Genomic DNA, 15,102 nt, shown 5'->3' with positions numbered 1-15,102 from the left:
AAGAGGATGGAAATTGTATGGAACAGATCACAAAAGGTTTATAACTTTAGACCTGGGTTTTATTTCTAGCTCTCTAGGGTCTGTAGTAGTGTGAGGTTTTGAGCTTGTGAGTACTCTGAATAAATTGGATGGTTGATACATGCCTGGCACTTAGTTCAGTGCTCTGTACTTCCTGAATGCCATGAAAACATTGTCCTGACTATATGTAGTATTAGTGCCCTAAGAATACCTCTGAATTGGATGGTTGATTTGATGTCTACCTTTCTACATCTGATTAGATACTTATTCCTGTTCTTAAAGACTTACAGTCACATTAAAATAGAAATGCCTTTAGGAATTATTACATTACACTTTTAACCTTATTAGTCATTTGCAGTTCACTTCAGTGGTGGATACATTTATGATATAGTTTTTGATAACATAATTTGAGAAACATTCAGATTGGAGAAATAAAATTTGATTCTTTATTGGACTCTAGGAATGATGAAAACGTGCGATACCAACAAATTGAACTTACTTCAAAAAACGGTAAAGGATAGCACTAGTTAACAACTTTCAGGTCCTCTGTGTCTAGATATTAGGCTAGAATACATATGATGTCAGAGATTGAGGAATGTTTATTGGGTTCATGGGACATTTTAAAGTATTTTCATGTTAAGTAACCAGGATATATGCTTTCTGTTGCAGCTTTTATTTCTGTCCTTGCAACTCAACGACCCTGTGAATCACTAAACAGAATGTAAATAATAAAGCTGCTCTAGTGGGCTGCTTACTTGATTCTTTTATTTATCCCCCAGCAAAAAAGCAAGAAGTCATATTTATTTTACTCATTATGGAATCCATGGATGAGGTGGTAAATGACCTTGAAAAATATACAATCAAAGTACACTGGCAATGAATCCTTCCTGTCCTGTTGAAGAAGTGTGTAACAGCTCTTGTTCTGTTTGCCCAGATCACAGATCAATACAATTTCTCTAAAAGAATTTGATTTCACCAAATCAGTAGACAACACATGTAATGGCCATGCACTGGTTCTAAATAAAGGTGCTTAGAGAGAAAACTAATTGTGTGGAGGTTTGATTTCAAAAACAGTTCCCAAGCAAAATGGTTATTAATTTAATATGATTACTCAGATTTCAAGACCCTTAGTTTACATTTTCCTCACTATTACCTTTAACTCTTTTTTTTTTTTTTTTTTTAGATTTTATTTATTTATTCATGAAAGACACAGAGGGAGAGACAGAGGCATAGGCAGAGGGAGAAGCAGGATCCCTACAGGGAGCCTGATGTGGGACTTGATCCCAGGGGCCGAGGATCATGACCTGAGCTGAAGGCAGATGCCCAACCACTGAGCCACCCAGGTACCCTTACCTTTAACTTTTGTAGAAGATTTTGCCACCCCAAATTGTGTCCCTTTAGTATATTGATTAATTTAAGGTAGTTATTTTTAAGGAACTACAGACACAAGGTGAGGCACAGCCAACTCCCACTCTCAACATCTTTCGTTTAGCTGAAGATATTATTTAAGATGATAGCTTTGGCCATTTGGGGAAGTTACTTAGTTTTCCTGGATGTGTATAGGAGATAATACATGTTAATAAATTTTGTTTGTTTTTCTCCTGTAAAATTGCTTTGTATCAGTGTAATTATTAGACCAGGCACAAAACCTAAAAGGAAAGAAGGGAAAACTTTTCTTTCCCCACACTCTTAAGATTATGTTTTTATATCTATACTTCCCTGGTCATCATTCTATAGACCCAAATAACACCAATACTATTCATTATGGCTTGCACTCTCTTACTTTGGATCCAGGAAGAATTTCCAAGTTATAGAAACAAGTGCTTTGTGTAAAGTCAGAAATATACTTTTTATTCCTATGACAACTACTTCTGAACTTTTTTAAAAACTGATTTTATTCATGTATTTGAGAGAGAGAGAGACAAAGAGAAGTTGAGGGGAGGATAAGAGGGAGAGGGAGAAGCAGACTCCTCACTGGACAGGGAACCCAATGCGGAGCTGTATCCCAGGATCCTGAGATTATGACATGAGTCAAAGTCAGACACTTAAAAGACTAAGCCACCCAGAAACCCCTCTGCTTCTGGACTTCTAAATTTAAATAGCAGCAAGTAAAAAAATAAAAATACACAAAATATTTTTATATTTTAAAATATAAAATCTTATTTATACACAAGAAATAAGCCTACCTAATTAATCTTTATGTGGAATAGAAAAAGGCACAAAACAACCAGCATAATACTGAAGAACAGAGTTGGAAGATTAATGCTACCAGACTTCAAGACATAATATAAAACTATAGTAATAAAGCAAAGTGGTGTTGGCCAAATGAGAAACAAGAGAATAAATTGATTAGAATCAAGACACACAAATTTAGTTAATCTATCTTTGACTGAAATAACAAGGCATTTCAGTGGGCAAAGGAGAGTCTTTTCAGCAAATGGTGTTGCAACAATTGGACATTTAAATGTAAAGTCAATCAATCAATCTAGACAGAGAAATTACCTTTTTTCAAAAATTAATTCAAAATGGTCCACATTCTAATTACAAAGCCTAATACTATAAAACTTCTAGAGTCAAACATAGGAGAAAATCATTGTAACTTTAGGTTTGGAGCATGAGTTTTTAGGTACAACACCAAAAGCATGACCCATGGAGGAAAAAAATTGATGTTAGATTTTATTACAATTAAAATTTTCTGTTCTGTGAAACATACTGTTAAGAGAATGAAATTATAGTTATAAACTAAGAAAAGCTACTTTTTAAAAACACATATCTGGTAAAGTACCCAAAGTATATAAAGAAGACTTAAAATTCAACAAGGAAACAAATAATTTATTTCAGTGGGCAAAAATCTGAAGAGACACTTCACCAAAGAAGATATATAGATGGCAAACAAACATTAAAAGATACTCAGCACTATTTGCTAATAGAGAATTGTGAATTAAAAGGACAATGAGTGGGGTGCCTAGGTGGTGCAGTTGCTTAAATGTATAGTTCTTGGTTTCAGCCCAGTTTGTGATCTTAGGGTCATGAGATCAAGCCGCACATTGGGCTTAGTGGGGAGTCTGCTTAAGTTTCTCTCTCTCCCTCTCTCTAAAAATAAATAAATTTATGTAAAAAATAAAAGGACAATGAGTTACCACCACCCATCTATTACAATAGCTAAAATAAAAAAAAAAACTGGTATTGCCAAATCCTGGTGAGGACACAGGGCAACAGAAATTCTTTCATTCCTCTTGGGGATGTCACATGGTACTACCATTGTAAGAGACAGTTCGGTAGTTTCTTGCAAAGCTTAATATAGTCTTACTGTAAAATCCAGCAGGTAGCTGATTGGTGTTTACTTGATTCACTTAAAACATATCGATACAAAACCCTGCCTTGAATATTTTTATAAGCTGTATTCATTAATCACCCAATCACCACAGCTAAGATGTCCTTCAATAGGTGAAGAGATAAACCAAATTATAGAATGCCCAGAAAATAGAATACTATTCAGTGATTTAAAAATGTGCTATCAAGCTATGAAAAATATAATGGATATTTCTTTTTTTTTTATTTTTTTTTTATAATGGATATTTCTAAGTAAAAAAAAAAAAAATCAGTTTGGAAAGACTACTTACTCCATAATTCAATGATATGACATTTTGGAAGATAAGTGATAAAAAAATTGAAAAGGTCAGCACTGACAGGGGTTTGGAGGTGGGGGGGGGAAGGGGGTTGAATAGATAAAGCAAAGTGGAGTTTTAAGGCAGTAAAACTATTTTCTATGACAGTTTAATGATGGATACATAGCATAATGCTTTTGTCAAAACCCAGCATATTTTAGTACAATTTATCTTAAATAATACCAATTCAAGAAATTATTTGGGAGGTTAGGGGATTCCAGGAAGGAATTCAGAGTAAGACAAAATAATCTAACTGTATTACAAATATAAGAAGCAACTTCATTGAAAAGAATGGCAGGAAAAAGTGCTGAACTAAGTAACTCTGGAAAAGAGAGGAATCTGTAAGACTAATGGGAAAGGAACTGCGCAAATTGTTAATAAAGTTTTTTTTTCCACAGTGGTGCAGGTTAGCAATTCTGGTACTACTATATGTGTATATGAGAAATAGACAACTAAGTAAACAGATTGCAGATGGTGGGAGCTTGGTATCTCATTGTTAGGGTGGGACCTTACAGATAAGCAAGAGAAGGAAGTTAGAATGATTTATATGGTAATTGATTAAAGTCAGAAACATCAATAGCTCAAGTTTAGCTAAATATTGATACAATTGGTTTTATATAGAAATATTGGTAGATGTACACATATATGAGTTAGTATACACATATTTCCTTGTTCTGTTAGCTGACAAGAATGAGGCTTGTCTTTTCTTAAAAGAGGAACACCTTAGTGACAGCAAGTTAGCCCAGTGCACAAGCTTTGGTTTTAATGCTGTCCTCTTATTAAACAGGAACCAGGGCTCTTTGGAGAGATGGTTGATTCTAGGACTGGAGCAGGTAATATACAATGTGACTATGGAACACATTTTAGTGCCAGAAAGCAAAGAAGTACTACAAAAATTGATGACATGAAGGTGTGTCAAAGAGCACAGGAACCAACATAAAAATTACCCAATGTCTATAACTGGAACAATTTGAGCAAAAGAATCAATAATATTGTACTGGATTATAACTTAAGTATAACATAAAGATCCATATTGGTAGAAATAAATGATTAAATAAATAGGGAGAGAAGACAAATCTCTTGCACCACATAATTCTAAATAATTTATATACTCTGTTCTCAAAGGGAGTATTCCTCCCCACTCCTTAAACACATTGTGATTTCCTTCCTAGGAGACTGTATGCAGAAGAAAAAATAATAATTCTATAATAGAGAAGCTTGACAAGCACTGACACAGCCACAGTCATAAACTGTGTTGATTGTATTTACACTTGATATGATGTGATGACAGTGGCAATTTACCTCTGTGATCTTCCTCCCAAGAACCCATTCCCTCACTAATTATGAGAAAATATCAGATTTATTGCAATATAAGGATTTTCTACAAAATACCTGATTGGTACTTCTCAAAACTATCAAGGCCTCCAAAACAAGGAAAGTCTAAGGAACTCTCACTGCTAAGAGGTACCTAATGATACACACTAACTAGAATATGTTGTGCCCAAGATTGCAAATCCGAGAAACCACCAAGGAGCCGACACTGATGCAAACACACGAGGGTTTATTTACGAGCTCGAGCTTGGGTCCAAGTATACCCGACACAGCGGAGCAGGGACTTGGACCTCAAAGTGGGTTACAGCTGGGTTTTTTATAGGCTGGTCTAGGGGATTTTCAGAAGGGGTGGAAGAATTTCTCCAAGTTCTGTTTACATTCTGATGTGGGGCTTTCAAGGGCATTGAGCTCTGTTCTCATTCTAATATGAGACTTTCTACCATGGGCCTAGGCTCTGTTGTCTTTCTGATATGGGATTACCTGCCAAGGACATTGAGGACATTATGCAGTTTTTCCCATAAAGTTCAGCTCTTATTCACAGGGGCCTAAGATGGCTGTACTTGTGCTAATGCTAAACTTTAGGTGGGATGGCCTTAATTTTTCTCAGCCTCCACAGAATACATGGTATTGTGGATAGACTCCTGAACAGAAAAAAAGACATTAGATAAAACTAAAGAAAACTCAATAAACTGACTTAAATTTATAATATTTCAATATTGGTTAATTATTTAAAAAATATACCATAGTACTATAAGTTGTTAATAATAAGGGAAACTGGGTACATGGTATATGGGAAATCTCCAAGCTATCTTCTCAATTTCCTATAAATTTAAAACTGTACTAAGAAAAAGTAAAGTCTATTTAAAAAAATAGAGATAAAACAAAAACAAATGGGACACTAGGTGTGAATCAATGAATAGTGTTTTGGGCAAACTGAGGTATATGATCAACTTACTAAAAATATCATTAGCTAGAATCTCAAAGCACACTAAACCATCATTATGAGGATTATTATGAAAATAATTCAGGAAAACAATTATATAACAAAATGTCATTCTGATATTCTCAAGTAGTGAGAATATCTACTCACAGTGTAGATCCTCTCATGTTAAACTTTCTCTAGATTGTTTTGGCTATCCTTATATACATTTTTATATTTATTTATGTATTTTATTTATTTATTTATTTATTTATTTATTTATTTATTTGAGAATGTACAGTCAAGGGGTAAGGAGCTGAGGTAGAGGGAGAGAGAAAATCTTAAGCAGGCTCCATTCCATGCTCAGTGTGGAGCCCAAGTACAGGGCTTGATCTCACCACCCTGAGATCATGACCTGAGCCAAAATCAAGAGTTGACTCCTTAGCTGACAGACATCCACACACCCTGATGCTTATGTGCATTTTTAAATAAGCTTGTCAATTTCCATAAAAAATAATCTTTTAAAGCATAGTGTTTGTATGTTGAATCCATAAATTATTACAGGAAGAATTTACATCTTGATATTATCTATCAATGAACACTAATTTAGGTCTAAATTTCACACTGAAATATTTTGTAGTGCCTTATCAGCAGTATAATTTGTACATACTTTCTACAAGCATGTCTTCTGTCTTTTCAAGTTGTAATGGTGTCTTCTGAAAGCAAAGCATTTAATTTTGACAAAATCCAACTTGTGTTTTTTTCCTATTATCACTTGTGTTTTTAGTGTCATATTTATTGAATCTTTGCCTAACTCTAAATCATGAAGATTCATTCCTATGCTTTTTTCTTAGATTTTTATCATTTTTGTGCTTATATTTAGGTTTATGGTATATTTTAAATTACTTTTTATGCATGGCATAGTAGAGCAAAATTGCCACCCCAAAATGCATCTCTTTGGCATATGGATTATTTTCAGCTGATTATTTTTAAGAAACAGAAGACTCACAAATTTTCTTTTTTGCCTCCTATCTAACTGCCTAAAAGAATTTAGACAGAGGACCACAGGGGTAGCTATTACTATAAGTAACTATAATATGAACTAGGTATGGTAGACAGGGAACAATGTAGAAAGGTCTCTTTGATCAAAATCCTATGTCTCATTGGTTCTGGATGGCCCAGTAAACATTCGTTTACCAAACATCTACTCTTTTCATTATTTTTGTAAATTGTCTTCCTTCTCTTTGAAGCCTCAGATCCCTACTCTCTTGTCCTTAGTCCAAAATGATATATGTACCTCATTTTTCCTGTCTTTGGAATCTCTCATGTGGATTCCTTATATATACATAATTAAATCAAATTAATTATGTAAATTTGATTTTCTCCTGCTAATCTGTCTCATGTCAATTTAATTTTCAGACCAACTGAAAGCAATCTTGAAGAGTAAAAGAAAACTTTTCTTCCTCAACAATGGTGTGAGGTAATGTCTTATTTCATGGTTTTGCAAGTGAATCTTTATTCTTGATTTGTTTAATGTTAAGCTAATGGCATATTACCACGATAACTTCCACTTGATATATTACAGATGCTATTAATATAGATACATAGATAGGCAGAGATTTAGATAGATAGAAGCTATATATTATATATTATAATTATATAAAATATATAATTATATTTATGTATATATTGTATATATTTCCTCATAATTTGGTAAGTACTTTTTATGTTTATGAGAGTATTAATTTATAATGTTCTTTTCTTGTAATGTTTTTAGCAGGTTTTATTATAAGAATTCTTACATATCAAAGTTTTCTTTAGTCCTTGACTTTTATTTAATTTTTTAAAAAGATTTTATATTTATTCATGAGAGACACAGAGAGAGAGAGGCAGAGACACAGGCAGAGGGAGAAGCAGGCTTCATGCAGGGAGCCCGATGTGGGACTCCATCCTGGGACTCCAGGATCACGCTCTGAGGTAAAGGCAGACACTCAACCACTGAACCACCCAGGCGTCCCTATTCCTTGACTTTTAAAAAAAGTTTGTATGAGTTTATATTATTTTTTCCTTCTATATTTGTTTTTTTTGTTTTGTTTTGTTTTGTTTTCCTTGTTTTTTTTTTCCTTGTTTTTTTTTCCTTATATATTTGAAAGAATTTACAAGTAAGCTATTTTGGTCTGGGTTGGAATTTTTGGTGGGAAATTTTAAATTATGAATTTGATTTCCATAATTGCTAAAAGGATATTCAAATTTTCTCTTTCTTCTTAAGTCCACTTTGGTAATATTTTCTAAGACCTATATTCATTTCTTCTAATTTGTCAAGATTATCAATATAATGTATAAAATATTTCCTTGTTTTACTGTAGATGTATATAAAATCTGTAGTAATATTCTCTCTGAATCCTGGTGCCAACATTTTTTTTCTTTTTCTTTGATTAGTTTTGGTAAGTATTTACTAATTTGGTAATCTTCTCAAAGAACCAACTTTTTGTCTTCCTAAATGTCTTTATTATTTATATTCTTTTTTGTTGTTTACCTAGTTCATTGATTTCTTTCTAAACTATATTTAGTGTTTATATACTTATACCTTTTTGAGGTGTATGATTAAATACTTTATTTGTAGTTTTTCTTTCTTTGCAAAATAAGCATGTACAGTTTTAAATTTCCTCCAAGTACTGTGTTAGTTCAATTCATACATGCTGTTTCTGTTTTTTCCTTGTTGTTACTCATTTAAAAGATTGTTTACTTTCTTTGTCATTCTTTTCTTTTTTGGAGCTATTCTAAATTTTATATTTATTTGTTTTAAAGATTTTATTTACTTATTCATGAGAGACACACAGAGAGAGGCAGAGACATAGGCAGAGGAGAAGAAGGCTGCATGCAGGGAGCCTGATGTGGGACTTGATCCTGGGGACTCCAGGATCACACACTGAGTCAAAGGCAGATGTCCTGCTAAGCCACCCAGGTGTCCCTATTTCTAATTTTAATATTTAATTACCTTTCAATATTTAATTACCATATTCTATTATGGCTAAAGAATATACTTTGTAAGAGTTTAATGTTTGAAAATGATGATGTATAAATGTGAACAAACTATGTTCTATCTTGATGAACATTCCATGTGTACTTGAAAAAGGTGTTTATTCTAAAGTTATTAAGTCTCATGTTTTGAAAACATAAATGTTAATGAAGTCAAAGTGATTTATAAGTTCACTCAGATCATCTATATCTTTATTGATTATTTTCCCAATATCTAATATCTCAATGACTGTGCATTAATTATATCTCCTATTTGTTTCATCAGGTTTTTCTTCTTGTGCTTTGAAGCTCAGATATAAGATGTATGCACATTATATCATTGCATCATTTTAATGAATTGGCTACTTTATCATTCTTAAAATAACCCTTTGTATAGCTGATTGTGTACCTTCTGTCAAAAGGCATTTTGTCTTATATTAAAATATCCCCTTCAATATTTTATTATTCAAGTTTGCATAGTATAGTTTTTTCCATTCTTTTTGTTTTGCAACTTATTTTTGTCTTTATAACTAAAATATTTCTTTTGTAGATAGTGTATAGATTTGTCATTTTATATATTTGATCAGGCAGTCTCTAACTTAGGGGAATGGAGTCTACTTTCATTTAATGTAATTCTTTATATTTGTATCCTATTTGTACTTATAAGTTTTTTTCTCCTTTGTTCCTTTTGTATCAAGCATGTTTTTCTTCCTATTTATTTATTTATTTATTTATTTATTTATTCCATTGGCTTTTGGCTATTCCTCTTTGCATTTTTTAGTGATTGCTATAGGTTTTACAATATGTACCTTTAAATTATAAAAGTGAACTTATAGTTAATATTGTGCTACTTTATATAAAATATGAGAAACTTTGAAATGGTTTATCATTTTATTGTGGTATTGTATATGTATGCACCTTGTAAATGTTACAATATACTGCTCTAAATTTTTTTAAAGATTTTATTTATTTATTCACGAGAGACACAGAGAGAGAGAGAGAGAGAGGGGCAGAGACACAGGCAGAGGAAGAAGCAGGATTCATGCAGGGAGCCCAATGTGGGACTCGATCCTGGGTCTCCAGGGTCACTTCCAGGGATGAAGGCGGCACTAAACTGCTGAGCCACCCGGGCAGCCCTAAATGTTTTATTTAATAGCAATATTTATTTTGAAGAAATTATATATATATATATATATATATATATATATATATATATATATATTATATATTTGATATATGTTTTTTCATATAGATTCAAGTTACTATCTAATGTCATTTAAATTAATCTAGAAAAATTTATGTTAGCGTCCACACTAACAGTGTATTACTGGCAATTGATTCTTAAGGTTTCTAAGTATTCTTTAAAGGACAGTTTCACTGGGTATAGAATTCTGAACTGACTTAAACAAAAATTATCTGATCAACAGCTGAGCTTCACAATTTTTGATAAGAAGGAAATGATAATTTTTAATCACCTCTTTTTAATATAATTTGTCAGGAAATCTGCTCATAGTCCTAAATGAATAAGTTGGTTGAATAAACTTTTTAGCCATGATAAAATAAAAAACTAGAAAATTGAACTAGAGAACACAGCAATTTTAGACAATAAACTGGAAACAAAGACAACTATCCCTGAGGGTAGTAAAGTAATTTTGATGTGTCCTACCATCTCTGAGGCTTTCTGTATCTTGGAAAATGGATTAAGGAGGGGAAATAGAAACAGAGCCTTTAAAGTCTGATAAGGAGAGGATACTGCATCAGAGTGTGGAAAGGCCAAATTGGCTGGGAACTGTGAAACAGAATACCACAAAAGAGGGAGCGGCTCGAAAAAAGAAATCCAGAAATTAGTATAGGATATCCATGAGGTTTTGCCTAAATATCCATGTATGGATTTAGAGAGTGAAATCCCACAAAGTTAGAAAAGGAAAATTTCTTCATAACAAACAATTGAGGAACTATGATTGGAAAAATTCTCTGAGCTCACAAAGTTTACGAATCCTTTGATTCCTTCCAACTAGAATGGAGAGACCTCATTAAAAGTGTAAGAAATTCAATAGACACACCAAAAGAATTAAGTCTTTGAAGTGGGATCTAATGGAGGCCTATAATAAGAGTACTCTATAAAAGCCTTTTTAAAAAGCCTTTTAAAAAGCCTTTTAAAAACTATTAATGATATCAAGGTAATTTGTAAATTACTTAATTGCCTGAAAGTTAAACTTCAAAAAGAATACATCACAAACCAGAATTCAATGAAGTAAAATGTAACAATGTCCAGAATTCAAGCAAAAATTACTAGACACACAAAGAACCAGATCTCGACCACGATTCTCACAGTTTCCCACAATATCCTTAGGCATGGGGTACTAAAGTCACATTTCTAAATAAAGCCAGTCCCCTCAGGCAGAGCTGCAGAGCTCTTTGTTCTTATGGTCAGCTTTTCCTTCTGGGCAGAAACACTGTGTCACTGTACCAGAGCTTAGGAATGGGATCCACTCTTCCTGGACTGATACCTCCATTTTGCAATTGGTCTTCTGGGGAGAGGTGTGGAACTTCTGATCTACTCAACTTCCTTTTCCCACTGTGAAACCTCTATCTTATGGTGAGGACTTTCAGTGTCTCTCTATTCTCAGATTCCCATGCCTGGGGAAAGTTTTCACCCTATGAGCAAGAGAATGATGGAGGAAGGGATAATGGTCCTTTCTCCTGCATATCTAGAAAAGAACTTCTGAAAACCACGACTGAGTAGGTGAGAAATGGCAGCAACTTCATGTCCTCCAATGAAACACTAGCACACATCTGGGAACTTGGAAGAGAGAGACCCCATATTTTTGACTGCATAGCCCAGAGTATAGCTTTTACAACATGGAGATAAGGAGAGTGATAATCATTTCATTAAATAGACTTCCATTGTTCCTATGAAAATTTAGTATTTTCATGAACAAATATTTGTCTGTTTGCTATATGCATTTAGGAAACTCTCTAGAGATTTTAAATGATCTTTGAAAAATAACTTTCCCAATTAAATCGTTGTTTTTCAGGGTACAAGATTTTCTGAACAACTTACTCTGTCATTCTGGAAGTCCTGTCTATAACACACTTGTCAGAAACTACATAAGCCAAAAGACAATGGACAAAGACAAAGGAAATTGAAACCTTTTCTGACCTGATACCCATATAGAGTCTGAGCTTTTCTAGAACCACAATTATTACTGTTGTTTCCTCTGATTAGATACTTTACCCTCCCCGCTTAGTCTCTGAATATCTTTCTTATTCTTTAATTAAATCGTTGACTCATCAATCCATTTGGAAGTAATATATCTAGCCTTTGAAGTCCCACAGACGCTTTTTCCATTCTCTTTTGTAGCACTTGTTTCTAATGTTAAACATTTACTTTAATTATTCTCTTTTTTCATAGGGTCAAGAATCCTAATTTTAACAGACTGGAAATGCATCTAACCATAATCCTTCCATAGTGTGCTTCCCTACCACCTGGATTTGTGACTAAATGCTGTTAAATGAGATATAAATAGAAAACTGCCTAAAGCAAATGGAGTCAGCTGAGAGAGGTCCACATTATCATTCCTATATTCATACATACTTTTTCTTCCTGAAACTCTGGTGTTTGCATGTTGAAGCATAAATTAAACAGAAGAGAAAGCTTGTGTAACAATACTGAAGAAAAATAGAAGTGAGGGAGTAATGAAATGAATCTGACAAACTGTCCCTCAATATTTACCTTAGAATCCTTTTATGTGATTGAGTAAAATTTTCATTTCAGTTCATGTGGCTTTGAACTTTCTGCTATATTAAGAAAATCTAGGGTAAAACACCTGGGTGACTCAATTGGTCAAGTGTCTGATTCTTGGTTTTGGCTCTAATCACAATATCACAGAGTTGTGAGATTGAGCCCCCACTCAGTGGGAAGTCTGCTTGAGATGATCTTTCTCCCACTCCTTTCTCTCCCTCCACTTGCATGCATTCTCTTTCTCTCTCTCTCAAATAAATCTTTTTAAAAATCTAGGATAAATTCACATAGTTATTGACATAGTTATCTATGTGTATTTTTTTCCCTACTCTTTGTGAAATAAGAGAAATAGCATACATATATTAAAGTTTATAGAAAGCATAGCAGTGATTGCCTAGGGTTATCAGGTAGGAAATGGAAGAGAATGAGGAATGACTACTAATGTAAATGGGATTTTTTTTTGGTGTGATGAAAAGATTCTCATATTGGACTATGGCAATGGTTACACATTACATGAATGCATCCATTAGTCACCAAGAAGAGTAAGAACAGATGTATTTGTCCAAATGTAAAAATGTCACCATAACCGGGGAAGAATTAAGTAAACATTGTATTCACCACATGTAAATTCTCAAAATGTCAGGAAAAGAATGACCACTTCTAGTAAAAAAATAATCAATTATAGCAGATGAAGAAAAATTATTTCTAGTTTCTAGGAGTAAAATAAAATTCCATATTTTTCCCATGAATTGGTAGAAGTTATTATATTGATCAATTTAGGAAAAAATCATTTTATAAGGCATGTATTGAGATATTAAAGTCAAATAATCCAATTCAAGACCTTCTGTCTCCTAGGATAATTTTCTGACCTGACTCCTTATTTCATGAGTCTGGAGTTTCTGATACAGATATTCACTCAATTGTGCACAAATTACCAGAGAAAAATGGTAATTTTTGTTATTACATCTTTCATTTCATATTAGGTGGTACAATGCATTGCATAAGTTGTATCTACAAAAATAAAAATAAAACTGTGAAATAACAACTTAAGTTTTTTAGAATTAGCAAGCAGACTTTCAGTAGCTTTATAACATTTATAATGAGGCTGTGTTTTTAAAATAATAATAGAAAATTTGAATTCTGACTTCTTTTTTGGACTTGTGTTTTAATGCCTGAATTTCTGAAAGCATATGGTGAATCTCAAAGTTATCCTTATTCTACCTACTACTGAAAATTTCTCGTCTACTGATTTCAGCACTTCTTCATTGGTGTTAAAACCAATTAATGATACATCAGTGTTTTTTTTTTGTTTTGTTTTGTTTTTTTTTTTTAAATAACAGAAAGTTTAAACTACTGCAGAATGTTTGCATAGTCAGGCCTATGAAAACCTATGATCTTATGATCTTTGATCTGTGCCTGTGAGGCTAAATTCATAAATGTGCTTTCATTACCAATTTTGACTCTCATCAGGAAGCAAGAAAAAAAATAAATGATCTAACCTTACCTAGAATGGCAACCTCTGTGATTAAAGATTATAAGGCAGGTATGAATTTCTTAGCAGATATATTAGATCCCCCCTTCCAAGTCTTTCTGACAGTGTAGTTAAAAATCAGTTACTTTTTAATATAAAAAACCATCAAAAACTAATGAACAAGCAGACAACAACAACTGTAACAAACAAGCTACATGTTGTCAAATGATTGCTTTTGGTATCATTTTCATTTCAAATATAATTTGAGATTGTACAAATGTATATTCGTTAATTTCTACAGACCACACACAAAAAATCTTGTTTATTTTACCAGTATAGCTTGTATTTATTTACAGAACTATGGAGTTGCTTTGACACCAAATAATTCAAGACTAGAACAAATGCAGACTTGCAGTACAGAATTTAGTTTATTGTTTAACATTATGAAGGAAAGTTTATAAAGGAAGAGAAATACTTTTTGGAAGCAAATACAGGCTTAGCCCCATCTTTAGATTGTTTTTAATGTTACTCTGGATGCCTCCATTTCTTGTCACCCTTTCATTTCTCAGTCCCCACTTATCAAACAACTTCATATCCATACCATTTTATAGCCACTCTCTGGAAGACCTCTATCACAACAGAGGATCCAGTCAATCTTATATGTTTCTCCTTAATATGCTTTATATTGGAGAAAAATGTGGGCTGGGGTTGAATCCCAGCTTGACCATTTAATAATTGTGTTGAAGTTATTCAGTCTCTTGGAGTCTCAAATACCCTCCACTTAAAAATAGGATTATAATATATATGTCATAGTATTTGCTACATATTGAATAATGAATAGTTAATGTCATGTTTTATGCATAAAGTATCAGTAAATGATTCAGTAATAATGCTGCTGATAGTGAAGACACCTGCAAATATATTTCAGCAA

The sequence above is a fragment of the Canis aureus genome, chromosome 6 (assembly GCF_053574225.1).
Source record: "Canis aureus isolate CA01 chromosome 6, VMU_Caureus_v.1.0, whole genome shotgun sequence".
In the NCBI taxonomy this organism is placed as follows: Eukaryota; Metazoa; Chordata; class Mammalia; order Carnivora; family Canidae; genus Canis; species Canis aureus.
The sequence above is the reverse complement of the archived record's forward strand: the minus strand, read 5'-3'. Positions refer to the sequence as shown.